Genomic DNA, 23,610 nt, shown 5'->3' with positions numbered 1-23,610 from the left:
AGTAAGAGTAACCAGAGGTTGTTCAAAATTTATTTTCTAATGCAATCCTCTCAGAATAAAGATACTGTGTATCTCTGTCTTTATATCCATGTATTTCTTTACTTTTGCTTCTGGACAAAAATATGCTATCTCTTCTGTTCATAAAGCAAAACTAAATCATTAAGGAAATATAGACAAGGATTTCTGTATATACACTTATCAACTAAAGTCATGTTTTGCTACACCATAACATTTTCATGGCATTTTTCACTTCTTTATTCCTTAGTGAATAAATCAGTGGATTAAGCAAGGGTGTCCCAATTGTATAAAATAAAGCCACTATCTTGTCTTTTGGAAATGTGGTTGGTGGGCATGTGTGTATGAATATACATGGACCAAAAAATATGACAACCACAATGGAGTGGGAGGTGCATGTAGAAAGGACTTTTCACCTTCCTTCTGCATGAAACTCACCATGCATATGGACCCACTATTAGAAACAACAAGCAAATTTATCACAGAAATATCCATGCAGGCAAGTTTCAACAAGGGCTGCAAGTCACAGAAATAGTGGTCAATCGCATTGGGGCCACAGAGGACAACCTCAAAGCCAGGAAAATCTGTGTTGAAGAGTGAATACAAGACCCCACCCAGGCTAGAATCACCAGTACACCACAGAGGTGCCAGCTCATGATGGCTGTATGTTGCAAGGGTTTACAGATGGCTATGTAGTGATCAAAGGCCATAAGGATGAGCACAAAGATCTCCATGCATCCAAAGAAATGGGCTACAAAGATCTGGGTCATGCACTCATTGTAAGAAATGGTTTTCTCCTGAGAAAGGGCATCCACAATTAACCTGGGGGCTGTGGTTATAGAGAAGCAGGCATAAGCAAAAGACAAATAGAACAGGAAGAAATACATGGGACTCCCATGTCCTGCTTGTCCTAATAGTCACTACAATAAGAAAGTCCCCCAACAGTGTTGCAAGGTATAGGATCAAGAAGACTCCAAATATTGCTTTCTGCTTTCCTACATCCTGTGTCAAGCCAAAGAAAATGAATTCAGTCACACTCTTATTCACTGTCATGGTAGTGATTGTGGATAAGATGTAGTTGACAAAGGTTTAGAGGTTTAATCTGCAGAAAGAAGAAAAGAATAGACATCTCAGGAAGATAAGTGGACTGAATTCTGAAGTCCTAGTTTCTGTTTCATGCTCTGTTAGTTCCAAATGCCTTAAATCTAATATGAATCTCTGGAAATCTGCACATGTCCAAATCTCACCCAGATCTGTCTATGATTCAGAAGTTAGCAGCCTTGGATCAAATTTGGATAAAAGTTTTTGCATTTTGAGAATACAGAATGAATGGCCTTTAAAATTTTTTATTCCAACCAAGATTGCGAATTCCAGAACTAGTACTTTTCTTGGGCAAATGATTTTAACACTTCAAAATTTAGCCTTCAGATGAGAAATGGAGTGTAAATACTTGCCATATCTTATTCTGAGTTTTCCTAAAAATTTAAAGACAATTTGTATCCACATAGACATCAATATAAGCATGTATATTCCAGGCATTATGTATGCTTTCTGTGTTCTCTAAAATCTAAATAGTTCTATTTCAATATTAAGTGCTGGTATTATTAGAGTCCCTGCTGAAGAAACCTTTCTTAGTTTGGTTCATTTTTGTGTCTATTATACCTGACTCCACTGGAATCTTGGTTGAAATATGCTCTGGCATTTTTTATCTATGCCTCTTGTGTTCAAGATGTCAGCTTCACTGATGGTCATAATATAACAAATGTATGGATAATGCACTAAGGTTTATATAATTTGGGAAAATGCTATTTACTCTCTTGATTATATTCATGAACTTACCTTGTTAAAGTACTGAGCCTTTCTGCCTATGGATTTGACTTGTACAATTTCCAATATGTGTATAATCTAATATATAATCTTACTAACATATATCTCTTTTTACTCTAAATTTTCCAGAATATTTTCCTAAAGATATTGTTTGAAAAAAATTCTGCAATTCCAATATACAGTAATATAATTTTTCTATTTCAGATATTTGTTAGTATCATATATAGTTTGATTGAAACCATCATTGTAGTTTCTGACTTTCACTTAGAATTATTATAACAATTTTTACATATTACTATAATTTCCACAGTTTATGTATTGACTTAATGATATATAAAGTTTTAGAATTTTGCAGAAAATTGATGCACAAATAAGCAAAGCATAAAAAACTTATTGTATTGGCTCCCTTGGTTAGCTAAGCTGTATTTTTATTATATGTATATTAAATTATATTATAAGCCAAATTTTATATTTTTACCACAAGTTTATGAAAACATATTGCCTGAGTATATTTTATCTTTTGTTGTCTTATATTATGTAATCTTGATATTTTATTTACAATTGATATTAATCTAGCAAAATGATATTTCTTGGTAAAGAATACAGTTGCTAGAGTCAGTTTGTCTGGGATCAAATCCCAGATTTACTATTTACTAGTTGCAAAATCTTGGGAAAATCACTTTAGACATAATCATGGTTATTGTGCAGATAAAATGAAGAAGGATGTGGCTCATTAGATAAGAACTATGTCAGTCTCAGTCTCTGGTACTTGCACTTTTATGACTTTGCATCTTTTCTTCTTCTGTAACTTTATTCCTTTTCATAAAATACAAGTGGTCAATTTTCCCATTTTAAGGTAATCTATATTCTGAAAAACCTTTAAAATAATAATACAGTCTCCACTCACTTACCTTCCATAATTCCATAATTATCTTTCATTTTAAATACTGAATTGAAATTGGAGTTATCATGAGGAATGTAGAAAACATCCCCCCTGTTCCTAAAAGTTTAATATGAGTTTTAAGGTACTTAGAGATAAGATCATTAATTATGTAAGTCATCATATGATTGGTGTTATAAGAGTAGAAACCATCTGCAGAGAAAAAAGTACAAATACCTAAAGAGTACATTGATCAGTGAAAAATTCAGAGTTTTTTAAAGAGGTGAACTTTAACTGAAGAGAGTCAGATTTTATATATGGTCTGAGAGGTGAGTTAGCATAGAATCTGAGGCTGCACTGCCTAGATTCACACTCCACCAGCTGCCTATAAAAGTGTAATATTTAACAAATTCCTTGAATCTATGCATTTCATTTTCTCCAGCCGTGAAAATATATGATAATGCAATCTATCTTTCAGGATTGCTATGAAGGTTAGATAATTCAGTACATGCAAAACATATGGAAGATGTAGACATGCAGTACCTTCAATTAAAATGGTTACTTCCATTCACCACCCAGATAATCACGATGGTGGGAGCACTCACCTAGAGCCAGACATCCTGGAATGTGAAGTCAAGTGGGCCTTAGAAAGTATCAGTACAAACAAAGCTAGTAGAGGTGATGGAATTCCAGTTGAGCTATTTCAAATCCTAAAGGATGATGCTGTGAAAGTGCTGAATGCAGTATGCCAGTAAATTAGGAAAACTCAGCAGTGGCCACAGTTCTGGAAAAGGTCAGTTTTCATTCCAATCCCAAAGAAAGGCAATCCCAAAGAATGCTCAAAATACCACACAACTGCACTCATCTCACATGCTAGTTAAGTAATGCTCAAAATTCCCCAAGTCAGGCTTCAGCAATATGTGGACTGTGAACTTCCAGATGTTCAAGGTGGTTTTAGGAAAGGCAGAGGAACCAGAGATCAAATTGCCAACATTGAAAAAGTAAGAGAGTTCCAGAAAAGTGTATATTTCTGCTTTATTGACTATGCCAAAGCCTTTAACTGTGTGGATCACAATAAACTGTGGAAAATTCTGAAAGAGATGGGCATACCAGACCATCTGATCTGCCTCTTGAGAAGCAGGAAGCAACAGTTAGAACTGGACATGGAACAACAGACTGGATACAAATAGGAAAAGGAGTACATCAAGGCTGTATATTGTCACCCTGGTTATTTAACTTATATGCAGAGTACATCATGAGAAACACTGGGCTAGATGAAGCACAAGCTGGAATCAAGATTTCTGGAAGAAATATCAATAACCTCAGATATGCAGATGACACCACCCTTATGGCAGAAAGTGAAGAGGAACTAAAAAGCCTCTTGATGAAAGTGAAAGAGGAGAGTGAAATAGTTGGCTTAAAGATCAACATTCAGAAAATTAAGATCATGGCATCTGGTCCTATCACCTCATGGAAAATAGATGGGGAAACAGTGGGAGCTGTGTCATACTTTATTTTGGAGGGCTCTAAAATCACTGCAGATGGTGATTGCAGCCAAGAAATTAAAAGATCCTTGCTCCTTGGAAGGAAAGTTATGACCAACCTAGGTAGCATATTAGAAAGCAGAGACAATACTTTGCCAACAAAGGCCCATCTGGTCAAGGCTATGATTTTTCCAGTGGTCATGTATGGATGTGAGAGTTGGACTGTGAAGAAAGCCGAGCGCCGAAGAATTGATGCTTTTTTTTTCATTTATTTTTATTAGTTGGAGGCTAATTACTTTACAATATTGTAGTGGTTTTTGTTATACATTGACATGAATCAGCCATGGATTTACATGTATTCCCTATCCCCCCACCCACCTCCCTCTCCACCCAAGTCCTCTGGGTCTTCCCAATGCACCAGGTCTGAGCACTTGTCTCATGTATCCAGCCTGATGCTTTTGAACTGTGGTGTTGGAGAAGACTCTTGAGAGTCCCTTGGACTGCAAGGAGATCCAACAAGTCCATCCTAAAGGAGATCAATCCTGGGTATTCATTGGAAGGACTGATGCTGAAGCTGAAAGTCCAAACCTTTGGCCACCTCATACGAAGAGCTGACCCATTGGAAAAGACCCTGATGCTGGGAGGGGTTGGAGGGCAGAAGGAGAAGGGGACGACAGATGATGAGATGGCTGGATGGCATCACCGACTCGATGGACATGTGTTTGGGTAAACTCCGGGAGTTTATGATGGGCAAGGAGGCCTGGCGTGCTGCGATTCATGGGTCGCAAAGAGTCGGGCATGACTGAGCAACTGAACTGAACTGAATTCTGCCTATTCCCATAAATGCCCTACTGGCACATCTATACTGTCCATAGGAGAATGAGATCATTCTCTCTTTTCCATCAATCCAATTATACTTAAACTCTGACAGAATTAGCAGTTGGCATCTTCTGCTATTTGCCATCTTGAGTCAGACTTTGTTGCACCATAACTTTATCATGGCCTGTTTGACTTCTGCATTCCTCAGTTTAAATCAGAGGGTTGAGCAAGGGTGTCACAATAGTGTAAAACACAGCCACCATCTTGTCCACTGGAAATACAGTTAGAGGGCGAGCACATATGTATATACATGGTACAAAGAATAAGACAATAATGTGGGAGGCGCACGTGGAAAGGGCTTTCCTTCTTCCTTCTGTGCTACAGTTACTCAGAAAACGTAAGATGAAAACATAGGAGATAAGCAGCAATAGGAAACTCACCATGCAATGGCCCTACTGTTAAACACTATGAGTAGTTTGATGACATAATTATCCCCACAGGCAAGTTTCAACAACGGTTGCATATTACAGAAATAGTGATCAAAAACCTTGCGGCCACAGAAGGGTAATTTCAAAGCCAAGAGAATCTGTGCTGAAGAATGGATACAAGACCCCATCCAGGCCAGTTTTACCAGTGTGCCACAGATACGCTGGCTCATGGTGGTTGTGTACCACAGGGGCTTGCAAATGGCCACATAGCGATCAAAGGACATGAGGACAAGTACCAAGATCTCCATGCACCCAAATAAGTGAAATGCAGAGATCTGGGTCATGCACTTATTGAAGAAGATGGCTTTCTTCTCAGATACAGAATCTACAGTCAACCTAGGGGCAGTGGTTGTTGAAAAACAGGCATCGGCAAAGGATACTTAGGAAGAAGTACATGGGGCTCTGAAGTGTCTGGTTGTATTGTATGGTCATCACAATTAAGAAGTTTATCAACAGAGTCCCAAGGTATAGAAATAAGAAGATAACAGATACTATTTTATCTTTTAGTAGATTCTATGTTAACCCAAGCAGAATAAACTCATTCACACTGCTCCATGGTTCACCTCCATGGTTATGGTGAAAATAGAATAGGCACAGCTGAGAAGTGTTTCACCTGCAAAAAAAAAAAAAAAAAAAAAAAAGTTGGAGAAATGGTGACTTGGCAATTGCAGTGTATTTGAATGCAGAATTGCAATTTTTAGAGTTCTAATTTCATCAAACATATAAGTTAGTGTTTCTCAAAGTTTTCATAGACTATACTCACTCAGGAATTTTTTTTTTTTTTTTTTTTTTAATGTTGACATGCTTTAAACAGTGGCATTGACTCAAGGTCTTCTAATGGGTTGCCATTTTTTTTTTTTTTTTTTGAGGGAGGAAAATCTCTCAAGTACTTGTGTACTCTGCCATGGTCTGAAAACTAGTGAATTTGCTTTATGATTTTGATTAGATCATTTTAATGTCTTGACGCTCTTTCTTTATATGACAGAGAATCTAACAGATACATTATTAAGCATATGCATAGGTATATGATACATATATGTGCATATAGTGTGTATGCACATCAGTTACTGATAATAATATCCTTAAATAATTTAGAAATAATATATTTGGAGATTCTCTCCTGAGGGAATACATTTCTTGGTTTGAACAACAGTTTGTAGCCATTATTCCTGATCCCTTCAGGATCTTTGCTGGGTTATACTTAAGAAAAAAGCTTATTTTTCCATCTTTAGGTTCATTGCAGTATAACTTTACCTTCATTGCCAGTTAGGGCACATGAGATATTTGAGCAAATCATTGAGGCTAGCAATATTTTGGAAAATTGCTATATATTTGATATAAACCATTACATATGTTAGATGAACACTAGTAAATTTCACATTCTGTGAACTCAACCTGTTATTTCACTTTCTATATTTATGTAACCTGTGTACTATCCTCCTTCATATCTGATTCTCCTACCACTGTCATCTAGAAGATTGCATTCTTTCAATTTTTATCTTTTTAAAATGTAAGTTTAAAAATGTATTTCAGAAATTCAACATAAAAATACATCTCCTTGCTCACCTTTACTTTTTCCTTATATATATATATATATATATATATATAATTTCAATCGTCTTATATTTGATTTGCCTTTTTAAATTTAAAAACCTTTTCTATGTTAGCTAAAGTGTATTTGTAGTGCAATTATCTACTTAGCAATTATAAATAAACATGATGTTAGTCACTCAGTCATCCTTGACTTGTTGTGTCACCATGGATTCCACCAGGCTCCTCTGTCCATAGCATTCTCCAGGCAAGAATACTGGAGTGTGTTACCATTCCTTCCTCCAGGGGATTTTTCCAACCCAGATATCAAATCCAGGTCTCCTTCATTGCAGACAGATTCTTTACCTGCTGAGCCACTAAGGGAGCCCAAAATTAACATATCAGAATCTTAAAATATAAATTCTACCATTTATTTTTTGTTTTTCCAAATTTTCATCTTAATTAAAATATTTTTAATAAACTCTTCTCATATAGCTTGTGCTTATTTTGATAGTTTAATCAAATATATGTCCAGGAGATTGCTAATATAAATATCACTATTTTAAATCACACAGACTAGCCCATCAGGCACCACTGTCCATGGGATTTTCCAGGCAAGAATGCTGGAATGGGTGGCCATTTCCTCCTCCAGGGGATCTTTCTGACCCAGGAATCAAGCCCACATCTCCTGCATTACAAGCATATTCTACCACTGAGCCACCAGGGAAGCCCATAATTATTGACACTATTCTCAAATAATCTTTCAATTTGGTTGCTTCAATATTTATTATTGTATGGATATATTTGCATAATAAAATTTGCAAAGCTTGCAATGTATTACAGGGTGAGAAAAGTGTCCTTCAGAAATTCATACTTAACCAATCCCATGGTGGTGTTAGTCACTCAATCCTGCCAGACCCTTTGTGACCCCATGAACCCAGCCAGGCTCCTCTGTCCATGGGATTCTCCAGGCAAGTGGGCTGCATTCCCTTCTCCAGGATATATTTCTGACCCAGGCATCAAACCCAGGTCTTCTGCATTGCAGGCAGATACTTTACCATCTGAGACACCAGGGGAGCCCACAAACCAGAAGTAAAAGTTAGTTCCTTACACATTTTGCTGTCTTTTCAGATATATATCTATATATAGGTATATATCTATATACTTATGTATATACACACACATATGTGAAATATGTTTATGTACAAATTAGGTCATTTTCTATTGTTTATAAAACTATAACAATATGGCACAAATCATAAATAAAAAATTAACTTGAGGCATTATTATATTTGCTAAGTTAACAGAATTAAAATTATGAAATATATATTTTGATTAGCAATAGAGTATAACATTTTTGTGTATTTTAATTTATTATATTTCATTTGTTTTGAATTTTGTATGCTATGTCTGTTTAATTTTTGATATCTTTAGGTTTTGAGCTCTTTTTTTTTTAGCATTATGCAATAAAATCTATCAATTTTACACTCCTGTTTCCATTGAAGTCAATTGTGCCATTAAAATTTAATGACAAATGAAACACATTTGAACATGAATTTTGATGCACACTTCCTTATTCTGATTATTCATCAATTCTTTACTGATTCAATAACAAACACCATCAACTCAGTCATCAAACATGTACTGAGAACCTGCTCACATCTGAAGTCAACTTATACAGCATGAAAAGATGTCCTCAACCTCCTCACAACGACATTGGAGGGATACCATTTCTTTATGTAAGATTCTTAATCATTGAAAAACTACACACAACTCTACACTAATACCAAGTGAATTTTGAATCCATATCAGAAAGATCCTAGAAAATAAGTTGATTGGTCGTTAAAGGTTTAAACATGGGAAATAAGTGAAATTATGGCTTTAATTGTGTTAAACCAAAATTTCCAACAAAATTCTCTGAAAATTAAATATTCAAAAAGTTTATAAAGGGTTTCCCTAAGTAAGATAAATATATCAATATCAGTAAATCAAACTACTTAACCTTAGTAAAGTTATACATCTAAATACAATTAGGTTTTCCTTGCAGTTGAGCTAAAATAACACTCACCTAGAGCCAGACATACTGGAATGTGAAGTCAAGAGGACCTTAGAAAGCGTCACTATGAACAAAGCTAGTGGAGGTGATGGAATTCCAGTTGAGCTATTTCAAATCCTAAAAGATGATGCTGTGAAAGTGCTGAATGCAGTATGCCAGCGAATTGGGAAAACTCAGCAGTGGCCACAGAACTGGAAAAGGTCAGTTTTCATTCCAATCCCAAAGAATGCTCAAAATACCACACAATTGCACTCATCTCACACGCTAGGAAAGTAATGCTCAAAATTCTCCAAGCCAGGCTTCAGCAAACGTGAACCGTGAACTTCCAGTTATTCAAGATGGTTTTAGAAAAGGCAGAGGAACCAGAGATCAAATTGCCAACATTCGCTGGATCATCAAAAAAGCAAGGAGTTCCATGAAAACATACACTTCTGCTTTATTGACTATGCCAAAGCCTTTGACTGTGTGGATCACAAAAAACTGTGGAAAATTCTGAAAGAGATGGGCATACCAGACCATCTGACCTGCCTTTTGAGAAACCTATATGCAGGTCAGGAAGCAACAGTTAGAACTGGACATTGAACAACAAACTGGTTCCAAATGGGAAAAGGAGTACGTCAAGGCTATATATTGTAACACTGCGTTTTTAACTTATATGCAGAGTACATAATGAGAAATGCTGATTTGGAAGAAGCATAAGCTGTAATCAAGATTGCAGGGAGAAATATCAATAACTTCAGATATGCAGATGACACCACCCTTATGGCAGAAAGTGAAGAGGAACTAAAAAGCCTCTTGATGAAAGTGAAAGAGGAGAGTGAACAAGTTGGTTTAAAGACCAACATTCAGAAAACTAAGATCATGTCATCTGGTCCCATCACCTCATGGGAAATAGAAAGGGAAACAGTGGAAACAGAGTCAGACTTTATTTTGGGGGGCTCCAAAGTCACTGCAGATGGTGATTGCAGCCATGAAATTAAATGATTCTTATTCTTTGGAAGGAAAGTTATGACCAACCTAGATAGCATATTAAAAAGCAGAGACATTACTTTGCCAACAAAGGTCCGTCTAGTCAAGGTTATGGTTTTTCCAGTGGTCATGTATGGATGTGAGAGTTGGACTGTGAAGAAAACTGAGTGCCGAAGAATTGATGCCTTTGAGTTGTGGTGTTGGAGAAGACTCTTGAGAGTCCCTTGGTCTGCAAGGAGATCCAACCAGTCCATCCTAAAGGCGACCAGTCCTGGGTGTTCATTGGCAGAACTGATGCTGAAGCTGAAACTCCAATACTTTGGCCAACTCATGTGAAGAGTTGACTCATTGGAAAAGACGCTGAAGCTGGGAGGGATTGGGGGCAGGAGGAGAAGGGGACGACAGATGATGGGATGGCTGGATGGCATCACTGACTCAATGGACATGAGTTTGGGTAAACTCCGGGAGTTGGTGATGGACAGGGGGGCCTGGCATGCTGCGATTCATGGGGTCACAAAGAGTCGGACATGAATGAGTGACTGAACCGAGCTGAACTGATGAGAAATTAGAAATATCACAATAATTGCAAACTCTGCTTGAAAGTTGCAGTTTTCTCTGCTGATTATTAAAAAAAAAAAGAAAAAAAATCAATGATTATTCAACTTTAATACATTAGGTTTCCAGTAGGGGATAAAAACGAAAGAGAGGGATCCCTTGGTTGTGAGAAGAGAAAGAGTTAGGATAGAAAAGTGATTAAATATTTTTAAAAAGGGAACATGCCTTGCTTCAGGAAAAAGTGATGCTCCCATCATGAAAAACTGCACTCTCATTAAATCCAAACGTTTTTAAAAAACACACATTTTGGGTAGGTAACAGCCAGCCATGACATCCAGTTCAACTAATTTTATTTTATTTTAAGTAAGCAAAATGAAGGTTTGGGGACATAAAAACAGGAAAGCATCATTGACAGGATGTATGCATTAGTTTAAATCAATACTACCTGAGAATTTTATTATTGAATTCAGCCATTATCTCCAAACTTTTCTGGACCACCCTGCCTCTTTGATTTGGGAGGGCATCATGGTAGTAAAACGTCTTTTCCCTTCCTTGACCCTTACATTTTGCCTTTACTTTCTGAATTGTTAACTGATTAAATATATTTGGTGCCCAAATTTTTCCATTCTTCCTAAGTTAAATAACCATCTGCCTTTATCTCCTATGTTCCACGTGTGTGTGTGTGTGTATAATTGAATAAGATAATTCAAGATTAAATATTATTATTTTCCCATCATCTTATCATTCAAACAAGTTTTTCCTTGTGCTATTTCATTTGGCATACACTTTTTTTCTTTTTTTTTTTTTGCAAAGTAACTGGACTGGCCATGTGATTCATCCATTTCTAGTTACAAAGCATGACCTGTGATACACAATGTTTTAATTAAGGCACTTAGGCTAGAACTAGAAAGGATGTTACTATGTAGCCTATCTCAGCATTCACCCTACATTTCATATAAAATATCAAATTCTAATCATCACATAGATTGCATCTTAGAGAAGAGAAATCATGAGTCATGGAGAAGGATAGCAATTGATATCTTAAATTTCTGTCCTGACTCCAAAACCAAGCACATTAAAGTGCTTTCTGAGCCTAATATTAAAGCAAAAAAAAAACAAAAAAAAACAAAAAAAAACCAAAACTAACTAGATAATAGTGAAAATGAGGAAATAAGCAACCTAATGTAGTCAGAACAGGAGAGAGGAGTGAGCAGCTACCAGGGAAAGATGAGTCGGGGATGGGATATAGAAAGACATAGAGTGGGAAGGAGAGCAAACATCTTAGAGAAAGTCATTTTATCCGAGATTTCATCCCACAGTTCAGCTTCTTTCTTCCTGAACAACCACGCCATCACTTAACCCCATTAAAGAGAGATTGTTGTTGTGTGTCGTAACAAGGATTGTCAAGGATCTTGGAAACCCAGGTGTGTAGAAAGTGGAGCCAGATTTCATACTCTGTCCCAGAAGCATCAGCTCTGACCATAGACTTTGAACCAGGAGCTCCCCAAGACGGAAACTTCGATCAGTGTTTAGGGCTCAGATGGTAAAGAATCTGCCTGCAATACAGGAGACCTGGGTTCAATCCCTGGGTTGGGAACATCCCTTGGAGGAGTGCAAGCCACTCGAATATTGTTACTGGAGAATCCCATGGACAGAGGAGCCTGGCAGGCTACAGCCCGTGGGGTCACAGAGAGTCAGACACGACTGATAGACTAAGCACAGCACAGAAGGAAATATTTCAGACCGACTGAGAAAATCGCCTCTTTTCTTACAACTAAGCAGATGACTTCCAACAGAGTGCATTTTTCATATCTTCAACTTTCATTTACTTAGAAGGTGAATTATGTGAAGCTTGAATAAAACACCCAAATTATACTTCATTGAGATTTATCATAGCCTTCTATCACAAGTGATGATGGAATGTAAAGTTATGGAGAAAGGGAACTCTCTATGTAGCCATAATTCACACAGCTCCTTCCTGGAAACACTGGGTCAGACAGAACAGCAAAGTCTGTATTGGAGCAGAGAGAATGCTCTGAAAAATGGAGTGAATTTCTTAATTCGGTTCTTAGAAACTTAATTGGAGTAAACTATTCCTAAAGTCTGAGAAATAAATGCCTCTGCGGCCAGCTTCCTTCCCACTGTATCTCTCTCTCTCTCTCTCTCTCTCTCTCTCTTTTTTTTTTTGTGAAAAATCATGAGGCTAAGTGTTTTATTTTTACTATCTGGATATTTATAGAAATTCACACAAAAGTTTGCAAATGCTTAAGGTAGGCTTTAAGCCTCAGGAGCTCCAAGGAAACTATTTCTTCCAAACCAGGCCCAAGTTATATGCAATGAACTACCTAGCTCAAACAGTCCAAGGGCAAAATCAAGCCTAGGGGACAATTGGTTAAACTTTAACTCATACGACTTGATATGAGGCAATTCTGTTCTCTTCTCCCTAAACTTTCCTTAAGTCCATCTCTTCTAAAGGCCTGGAAGTTTTTGAAGGCAGTTAAAAACCCATAGATGAAATATGTGTGGTTAACTACTCTTATTTGTGTTATATCAAAGTGTGAACTGGTTTCCCTGGTGGCTCATAAGGTAAAGCATCTGACTGCAATGCGGGAGAGCAGGGTCGGGAAGATCCCCTGGAGAAGGAAATGGCAAGCTACTCCAGTACCCTTGCCTGGAAAATCCCATGAACAGAGGAGCCTGTTAGGTTACAGCCCATGGGGCCACAAAAGAGTTGGACATTACAGAGCAACATCACATTCATTTTCAAACAGTAAATTATCGTTATCATCAATATCAAAGAGCTAATGTCAACAATAATTACAGTTTTTTGGCAAATCTGAAACATTAATATGTTAATGTTTTTTTTTGTTTGTTTATTTATTTATGTTTTAAACAGAGTTGATTTACAATGTTTTGTTATTTTCAGATGTACAGCAGATACATTAGGTAGGGAAAAAGTTCATTGCCCAATACATACATACATACATACATATATATATATATAACATACATATATATATATATATTACATATATATATATATATATATATATATATATATATATATATGTAAAACCTAACCTCTAAGACACTTTTGTCTTCCCTCCAGAAATATTTTCCAAAATATCAAATGAGTAGCAAGAAGTGAGAGCAATTTTTTCATTCTTTTTTTGATTTTTAGATTCTAAGTAAGCATAAAATTCAAGTCTACTTAATTTTCATTTGAGACTATTGAATTCCCAAATCAGAGTTCATAAGTGATCTAAGAATGAAACCTAAATTATTTCCTGGAACTTATGCTATTTTTTAATAATATTACATTACTTTCAGTTCTATTCAGTTCAGTCACTCAGTCGTGTCCGACTCTTTGTGACCCAATAAATCACAGCATGGCAGGTCTCTCTGTCTATCACCAACTCCCAGAGTCCACCCAAATCCATGTCCATCGAGTCAGTGATGCCATCCAACCATCTCATCCACTGTTGTCCACTTCTCCTCAAGCCCTCAATCCTTCCCAGCATCAGGGTCTTTTCTAACGAGTCATCTCTTTGCATCAGGTGGTCAAAGTATTGGAGTTTCAACTTCAACATCAGTCCTTCCAATGAACACCCAGGACTGATCTCCTTTAGGATGGGCTGATTGGATCTCCTTGCAGACCAAGGGACTCTCAAGAGTCTTCTCCAACACCACAACTCAAAAGCATCAATTCTTTGGCACTCAGCTTTATTTATAGTTCAACTCTCACATCCATGCATCACCACTGGAAAAACCATAGCCTTGACTAGACGGACCTTTGTTGACAAAGTAATGTCACTGCTTTTTAACATGCTGTCTAAGTTGGTCATAACTTTCCTTCCAAGTAATAAGAATCATTTAATTTCATGGCTGCAATCACCATCTTCAGTGATTTTGGAGCCCATAAAAATAAAGTCAGCCACTGTTTCCACTGTTTCTCAATCTATTTGCCATGAAGTGATGGGACTGTTTGCCATGGTCTCAGTTTTCTAAATGTTGATCTTTAAGCCAACTTTTTCACTCTCCTCTTTCACTTTCATCAAGAGGCCCTTTAGTTCTTCACTTTCTGCCCTAAGGGTGGTGTCATCTGCATATCTGAGGTTATTGATATTTCTTCTGGCAATCTTGATTCCACCTGTGCTTCTTCCAGCCCAGTGTTTCTCATGATGTACTCTGCATATAAGTTAAATAAACAGGGTGGCAATATACACTCTTGACATACTCCTTTTCCTATTTGGAATCAAGGTGTTGTTCCATGTCCAGTTCTAACTGTTGCTTCCTGACCTGCATATAGGTTTCTCAAGAGGCAGGTCAGATGGTCTGGTATTCCCATCTCTTTCAGAATTTTCCACAGTTTTTGTGATCTCCACAGTCAACCCCTGTCAAACAATGCTCATCCATATAACATTTTGTCTGATTAGAAAATTTGAATTTTTTTATTCAACTTTAAATGTTTTATTTTTCATTGGAAACCACCATTATCCTATTCCACACTTTCCTCATGGCACTTTCCACTTCTTTGTTTCTGAAAGTTTAAATCAAAAGATTGAACAAGGGAGTTAGGATGGTGTAAAATATGGCTACCATGTTGTCAAAGGAAAAAGAATATGGCGGTCATACATACATAAATATGCATGGGATAAAGAACAAAACCACAGCAGCAATGTGTGATCTCCAGGTGGAGAGGGCTTTCTGCTGCCCTTCAGAAGTATGGGCTCTCAGAGACAGCAGGATGACCCCATAGGAGATAAGCAACAAGGAGAAGATTAAGATTCTGAAAAACCCACTGTTGGTGACTACCAAAAGGCCAACGATGTGAGTGTCAGTGCACACAAGCTCTAGCAGTGGGTAAAAATCACACATGAAGTGATCAATGATGTTGGGACCACAGAAAGGCAGCTGGAAAATGAAGAGAATCTGTATCATGGAATGTAGGATGCCCCCTGTCCAGGCTACCACCATCAGAAGGGCACAGAGTCTGCAGTTAATGATAGAAGAATAGTGAAAGTGTTTGCAGATGGCCACATAGTGGTCATAGGCCATGGCACTGAGGACAATCACCTCCACCCCAGCAAAGAAGTGTTCAGCAAAGAGCTGGGTCATTCAGCCTTCGAAGGAAAAGGTTTTCCTCCAAAGGAGAGAGTCCACAATCATCTTTGGGATGATGACAGAGGAGAAGCATGCCTCCAGGAAGGACAGAAAAGTGAGGAAGAAGTACATGGGGGAGCCTTGGAGTGCTGGGCTGCTACTGATGGTCACCACACTTAGCAAGTTTCCCCCGACAGTTGCAATGTAAATGAACAAAAATACAACAGATATTACTTTCTTCATGGTTGGATTCTGTGAAAGCCCCAGGAGGAAAAACTCAGTTACAAAGCTTTGGTTTTGCATAATTTCCAAGGAAAAGGTGAAAGGTACCTCAGTGAGCATGTAGAATCTATAGTTAGAATAAATACAACTGTGTCTAAGACCAGTTTTGGGAGTCATCATAGTCATCAACAAATTTGTGCATCCATGTGAAAAATTGACTTATGCTCTTGTGCTTGCTTTCTTATTGAGAATACAAAGCTAGAAATTTGTTGAAGGTGGTAGGGGGATACCAGGAAGAATTGAAGTTTAGATAAATTGTTAAATGTTTTAAGATAGAGCTTCAATGTAGAAGAGTAGTGATCCACCTGGGGTGGGGATAAGAAATAGTTGTTATCTCAAATGCCAACTCTGGTCATACGCTAAGAGTAGTGGTTTCCTTGAGTGAATTGTGAGAATTCTGAAGCCACATCCATGTTCTGAGGAAAGGAAAAGAGCAGTTTATTGGTCCTGCCTGCCATGTGCATGGGTGCATGCCATCTGTGATCAGGTGACTTCCTTATCTATAGTAGAAGGAGAAATAAGACAAAACTGAAGAAGTGCTTGGATCATGGCTATACTACTAGTTATTTCTTTAAAATCTAAAAAATCGAGACTTTAAAATCAGCTAATTCATTCTTAAAAAAAAAAAAGGTCATTGGGAACACACCTTGCTGTAGACTAATACATAATAAATATCCATGTGTTAAGTTGGCTTTCTTATCGCTCATTATTTAAAAACAAGAATAGAAGCTGACAAAAATAAGTAATACCTTCTAATATGTACTGTTACGATGACTAAGTTAAATAATGCAAGGAAGCAGCTGTTCAGAGTTAAGTGGCTAAGAAACAGTCCACATTAGATCTTATTACCCAGTTTTGCTGATAGGAAGCCCATGCTTAAAGAGAAAAAATTAAAGAAATAACAGATGCAGGCTCTGGAATTTTAACCCAGAACCTTTGACTCCAGTATGGAAGTGACTGACTCTACAGGGAAAGAAGAAAAAAATTTTTATAGCAAGTGCTTCAGAACAGGAGGGGATTCTCTAGAGTCTCCATTCACTGTAGAAGTTATAACCTGATTCCTGTGTTCATGTTTGACTGATGCTTCTTGATGAAGGACACAGAGCCAATGATATAGAATCAGAAGATAATAGCCAGATTATTTACAGATATAAATCGACAGTAACCACATAGGTAAGGAATAGAAAAAGAAGGCTGACTACATCCAGAGCCTGAGGCTTTATTAATTGCTAAGTATTTATTCAAGGTGGCCCAATCAGATCAAGCAGTACTCACGGTGTGTGTCTGTCTCAAATGTATATGCTGCTGCTGCTGCTGCTAAATCGCTTCAGTCATGTCCAGTTCTGTGCGACCCCAAAGACAGCAGCCCACCAGGCTCTGCCTTCCCTGGGATCCTCCAGGAAAGAACATTGAAGTGGGTTGTCGTTTCCTTCTCCAATGAATGAAAGTGAAAAGTGAAAGTGAAGTCGCTAATTAATTATCCTCCAACTAATAAAAATAAATGGAAAAATAAATAAAGAAAAAAGAAAAAAAAAAGAAAGAAAGTGAAGTCGCTCAGGTTTCCTGACCTCCCTGGACTGCAGCCTACTAGGCCCCTCCGTCCATGGGATTTTCCAGCAAGAGTACTGGAGTGGGTTGCCATTGACTTCTCCCAAATGTATATGACTTACTGTAATGTAGAGAGATTCACATGTAAAGTCCCTACCCATTTCATACAACTATAATTTCAATTCAGTCACTCATTCATGTCCGACTCTTTGCAACGTCATGAACAGCAGCTCACCAGGCCTCCCTGTCTATCACCAACTCCCGGAGTTTACCCAAACCCATGTCCATTGAGTCGATGATGCCATCCAACCATCTCATCCTCTGTCTTCCCCTTCTCCTCATGCCCTCTATCTTTCCCAGCGTCAGGGTCTTTTCCAATGTGTCAGCTCTTTGCTTCAGGTGCCCAAAGTATTGGAGTTTCAGCTTCAACATCAGTCCTTCTAATGAACACCCAGGACTGATCTCCTTTAGGATGGACTGGTTGGATGTCCTTGCAGACCAAGGGACTCTCAAGAGTCTCCTAAAACACCACACCTCAAAAGTATCAATTCTTTGCCACTTGGTTTTCTTTTTTTTTTTTTTCTTTAATTTTTATTTTTCAGTGGGTTTTGTCATACATTGATATGAATCAGCCATAGAGTTACACGAATTCCCCATCCCGGTCTCCCATCCCACCTCCCTCTCCACCCGATTCCTCTGGATCTTCCCAGCCCAACAGGCCCGAGCACTTGACTCATGCCTCCCACCTGGGCTGGTGGTCTGTTTCACCACAGATAATATACATGCTGTTCTTTTGAAACATCCCACCCTCCCCTTCTCCCACAGAGTTCAAAAGTCTGTTCTGTACTTCTGCGTCTCTTCTTCTGCCCTGCATATAGGGCCATCGTTACCATCTTTCTAAATTCCGTATATATGTGTTAGTATACTGTAATGTTCTTTATCTTTCTGGCTCACCTCACTCTGTATAATGGGCTCCAGTTTCATCCATCTCATTAGAACTGATTCAAATGAATTCTTTTTAATGGCTGAGTAATATTCCATGGTGTATATGTAGTCTACCTTTCACATCCATACATGACTACTGGAAAAACCATAGCCTTGACTAGGGAGACCTTTGTTGGCAAAGTAATGTTTCTGCTTTTTAATATGGTGTCTAGGTTGGTCATAAATTTTCTCCCAAGGAGTAAGCATCTTTTTATTTCATGGCTGCAGTGATTTTTGACCCCCCCCAAAAAAAAAGTCTGCCACTGTTTCCACTGTTTGTCCATCTATCTGCCATGAAATGATGGGACCAGGTGTCATGATATTAGTTTTCTGAATGTTGAGCTTTAAGCCAACTTTTTCACTCTGCTCTTTCACTTTCATCAAGAGGCTCTTTAGTTCTTCTTCACTTTCTGCCATATGGGTGGTGTCATCTGCATATCTGAAGTTATTGATATTTCTCCCGGCAATCTTGATTCCAGCTTGTGCTTCTTCCAAACCAGCGTTTCTCATGATGTACTCTGCATATAAGTTAAATAACCAGGGTGACAATATACAGCCTTGACATACTCCTTTTCCTATTTGGAACCAGTTTGTTGTTCTATATCCAGTTCTAACTGTTGCTTCCTGACTTGCATACAGGTTTCTCAAGAGGCAGGTCAGGTGGTCTGGTATTCCCATCTCTTTCAGAATTTTCCACAGTTTATTGTTATCCACACAGTCAAAGGCTTTAGCATAGTCAATAAGCAGAAATATATGTTTTTCTGGAACTCTCTTGCTTTTTTCAGTGATCCAGTGGATGTTGGCAATTTGATCTCTGGTTCCTCTGTCTTTTCTAAAACCAGCTTGAACATTTGGAAGTTCACAGTTCACATATTGCTGAAGCCTGGCTTGGAGAATTTTGAGCATTCTCAAAATGCAAGCATTCCCTTACTAGTGTGAGATGAGTGCAATGGTGCAATAGTTTGAAAATCATATAATCATACAATTATGATGAGGGTCAAATTGGAAAATGTGAAACTGCTGGTTATGATAAAATGCCCTTACTGATTTTAGTGACACTTCTCTCACTTAAAAAGCCAAACAGCTTACCCGCAGAAAGCTTTTCCATTAGTCATCCAGATATTACTCCAACTTTTGACTTCATTTCTTATAGCAAGACACAACTTTGAAGAATGATTGTCCTTTGTTGCTGTTTAGTCACTCAGTCATGTCTGGCTCTTTGTGACCCCATGGACTGTAGCCTGTCAGGCTCATCTGTTCATATGATTTCCCATACAAGAACCCTGGAATGGGTTGTCATTTCCTTTTCCAAGGGATCTTCCCGATGCAGGGATTGAAACTTTGTCTCTTGCATTGGCAGATGGATTCTTTACTGCTAAACAACCAGGGAAATATGATTGTGTCCTTCTTTGTACATATGGGAAATTCATCAGTCAAGTGGCAAATGAGTGTGTGTGTGTGTGTGTACATATACATACTATCTATGCTTGTTAAATAGGTAAGTAAAAGAATAATTGGGCTTTTTGAAAGGATTAAAAATGAGTTGATTTTTATAAATAACACTGACAGCTAACAAAATTGATTGAAAATATGAATAAAACTAGCAAATATTCAGATGTATATACAACATATCTTTTTACTTACCTTAAAACAAATTGTTTCCAGGGTACTAGTCATCCCTAAACAGCACCTGTACTCTGAACTCTATATTCAGGTATGCCATCAAACTAACAAGAACATGAAACAAACCTTATAAGATCATTGAATCAGTTAATGACTATATATTAAAGAGTAAAGACTATCAATATATGCAGAGACAATGAAATGAAATAAAGACATCGGGTCCAGATTCATAGAGACCTAGGTTCAAATCAAAGCTCTTGTACTGTTATATTATGTGATAAGAAATATTACTTAAAATTCTCAAGAGCTCAGATTTTATTCTTCAATTGTGTATAATAACAATACCTACTGATAAGGTTCTTGGAAGAACCAGATAAAGCAATATTGATATTGATAAAACCATTAATGCAGTTAGATGCACTGGAGAAAATTGCCATCAGTGAGAACAAGCTCCCAGAGCCTTGACAGAGAGCTGAAATGACAATCCTTTTACTCCTAATTTCTGCTTTACCATGACCTAGGCTTACAAATATCTGTGCTCATTCTTTTATATATTCACAAATATAAAATAGTTTTATTGGTTACCACAATGAAGATATGGTATCATTTAAATTTGCAACTTTTAAGTTTTTAATAATCCCTAAATACAATTTTATAGTGTTCAGACCCTCATGTGTGCATGTGTGGGTTGCTAAGCTGTTTCATTTGTGCCCAACTCTTTGTGACCTTATGGACTGTAGCCTGCCAGGCTTCTCTGTCCATGGGCTTCTCCAGGCAAGAATATTGGAATGGATTGCCGTGCCCTTCTCCAGGGGATCTTCCCAACCCAGGGATCAAAGCTGCATCTTTTTTGTCTCCTGGATTGGCAAGCAGGTTCTTATCCATTAGTGTCACCCAGGAAGCCCAGATCCTCAGGTGTCCACTTCTTTTTCAGATAGTGTCATTGTACAAAGAAAATCAAATAATACAAATAGTGGAGAGAAACAGCAAGGCTCTATATTAATCTAACAAGTAATTCTTAGGCTCTATATTTCCCTAATCTGGGAAGTTTCTAAGAAATACCATTTTAGAATCAAATGCTCATTAAATATGAACAAATCAAACTGTTCTTTTTTTTTTTTTTTTAAGATAAAAGAAATTTCCAAAACTACTGTTAATACTTAGATAATGGAGAGGACAGTGTCCTCAGAGTTATGATCACAAGGTTTATGATCAGAAATTATTTAAAAGGTAATTAAATGTGCTGTGTTGTCCTGGATTGACCCCTAGAACAGAAAAGTGATAGAAGTGGAGAAGTTAGTGAAACATGATTAAAATCTTGTACTTCTTTAAGAGTAATATAATCAATGTTCATTCCACAGTCTTGACAAATATACTACTAGTAATGTTAGATGATAACTATTAGGGGGAGATAATTGAGGAATAGACAGAAACTCTGTATTATATTGACAACTTTTCTATTAATCTAAAATTATTCCAAAATGAAAAATTAATTAAAATAATAGTAATAATTGTTCAGTTTCCAATATAAAAAATCTAGAAGCTACAGATTTATAGTCATGTGTCACTGAAGAAACCATGAAGCTTCTGAGTCCTCTCCAATAAAATAGAGTACCATTTTCTCAAGCTGTTGACCTGTGAGAGACAAATAAGACAACTACTATGAACTGTTTTGTAATATCTAATTCAACAGGAAGATGTGGAATCTTGATATAAGCTCTATTTTTTTAAAATAGTGTTTACACATACAAGGTGCACTGAACACTCTATCATAAGAATAGAACAGGTTTCTAAGTCAGGTTTTTAAAAAACGATGTCTTCTAAATTGCAATGAAACAGGCTCATTCATATTATCTAATTGGGAAACGTTTTAGCAAATATTTTTAGAGTAATAAAAATGACTATATCTTTTATACAAGTAACCCCAATCCTAAAAATTATTCTAAGAGTGAAATAAAGTGATGTAAGTTTTATGGAAGATGATAGTTCATTTATTAAAAAATCAGAAATATCTAAAATATTGAATAAGATGTTTATGCAACTCAGTCTACTATAAATTAATAACAAAATATGCTATGAATAAAACACTAATTAATAACATAAGGGCATACTTGGTGAAGAATTTTTACAGCACGTTAAATGAAAAATTGTGCAACTGTATTTATTAATAATGTATGAATATAGTAGAGACTTTTTATTTTCAGCATGCTGAAGAAGGAATTCATAGGGCCTGGACTCCATCTCAGGCCTGTCTGTGCTGATCGTGCTTGGCCACCTCTCCAGTGGACTCTGAACTCTCTGCTTAGTGCCTGTGGGAATGACAATGGAAGGATAAGACCCCCTCCGAACAGGGGAACCTTGAAGATCATATCCAGGTTACTCATCACCTAAGAGAAAACAGACACTAAACACCCCTGCCTCCGGACACTACCTATCAGAATGTAAGCACAGGCTTATCGGTTATTAACTGGTTGGAATGTATCCGTGGGTTTATTGATTATTAACTGTTTGAACACATAACACATGAATGATGGGGTTATTGTGATTGTATTTACCCTTCCTTTGTAAGCATCAAGGAATTGGGGTGGTGGGTTTGGACATGTACACATGGGGTATAAAAGATTTTCACAAATGCTGATCGGGGCCCTTGGCTAAGAGGAGACTCTGCCTTGGGCCCGCCGGTGTAATAAACTGCACTCCACTATCTGCATTGTCCTTCTGAGTGAGTTTGTTTCCCAGAAAGCGTGGCTATAACAATGCATTTTGAAATAATAACAAGAAAAATTAACACTAAAAATAAATTTTAAAATCCACAACATCATATTATTTATCACCTAAATATTTGTTCAGGAAAAGATGATGTTTGAGGATAATTTTATTACTTATCCAGCGTAATTAATTTGTACTGGTGGAACCAACACGCTAACAACATAGAATCTTGCACTGTAAGTATTTTCCTGCTGTAAAGAATCCACAGATAGGTAAATCATAGACCTAGCCCTCCCTATCAGTTTTCCTGTTATAGCCACGTGTTCGGGGAAAAAACTCACTCAGGTGGACAATGCAGATAGTGGAGGGCAGTTTATTACACCGGAGGGCTCAAGGCAGAGTCTCCTCTTAGCCAAGGACCCTGACCAGTTTTTCTGAAAACCTTATATACCCTAAGTGTATGTTCCCAAACCCACCTCCCCAAATTCCCTGAAATCAGTCTGAACAAAGGAAAAGAAAGATACAATCAGAATTAACCTGTGATTCATATGCCTTAAGGCTAGGTAGTTAACAGTGGACAATTATCAATAGGCCTGTGGTCATACCCCCATAAGCATAATAGAATGTATGATTCTATTCAGTTACACAGAGAATTAGGGTATTCTTTTAGGCAACAGAGAGTCTAGGTACGAGCCCTGGGGTTCTTCCATCCAGGGGGCCTGGTTTTCCAGTTGGTAT

General features: G+C 37.4%; 2 pseudogenes; both read right to left on the bottom strand.

Moving 5' to 3' along the window:
- Positions 1-208: 208 nt before the first annotated feature.
- Positions 209-1,068, bottom strand: LOC136168718 (olfactory receptor 4C11-like; annotated as a pseudogene).
- A 14,016-nt stretch (positions 1,069-15,084) lies between these two features.
- On the bottom strand, positions 15,085-16,029 carry LOC136169980 (olfactory receptor 4C15-like; annotated as a pseudogene).
- Between the last annotated feature and the right edge of the window lie 7,581 nt (positions 16,030-23,610).

The sequence above is a fragment of the Muntiacus reevesi genome, chromosome 5 (genome assembly GCF_963930625.1).
Source record: "Muntiacus reevesi chromosome 5, mMunRee1.1, whole genome shotgun sequence".
Lineage (NCBI taxonomy): Eukaryota > Metazoa > Chordata > Mammalia > Artiodactyla > Cervidae > Muntiacus > Muntiacus reevesi.
Note: the sequence above shows the minus strand (reverse complement) of the source record. Positions and strands in the feature narration are given on the sequence as shown.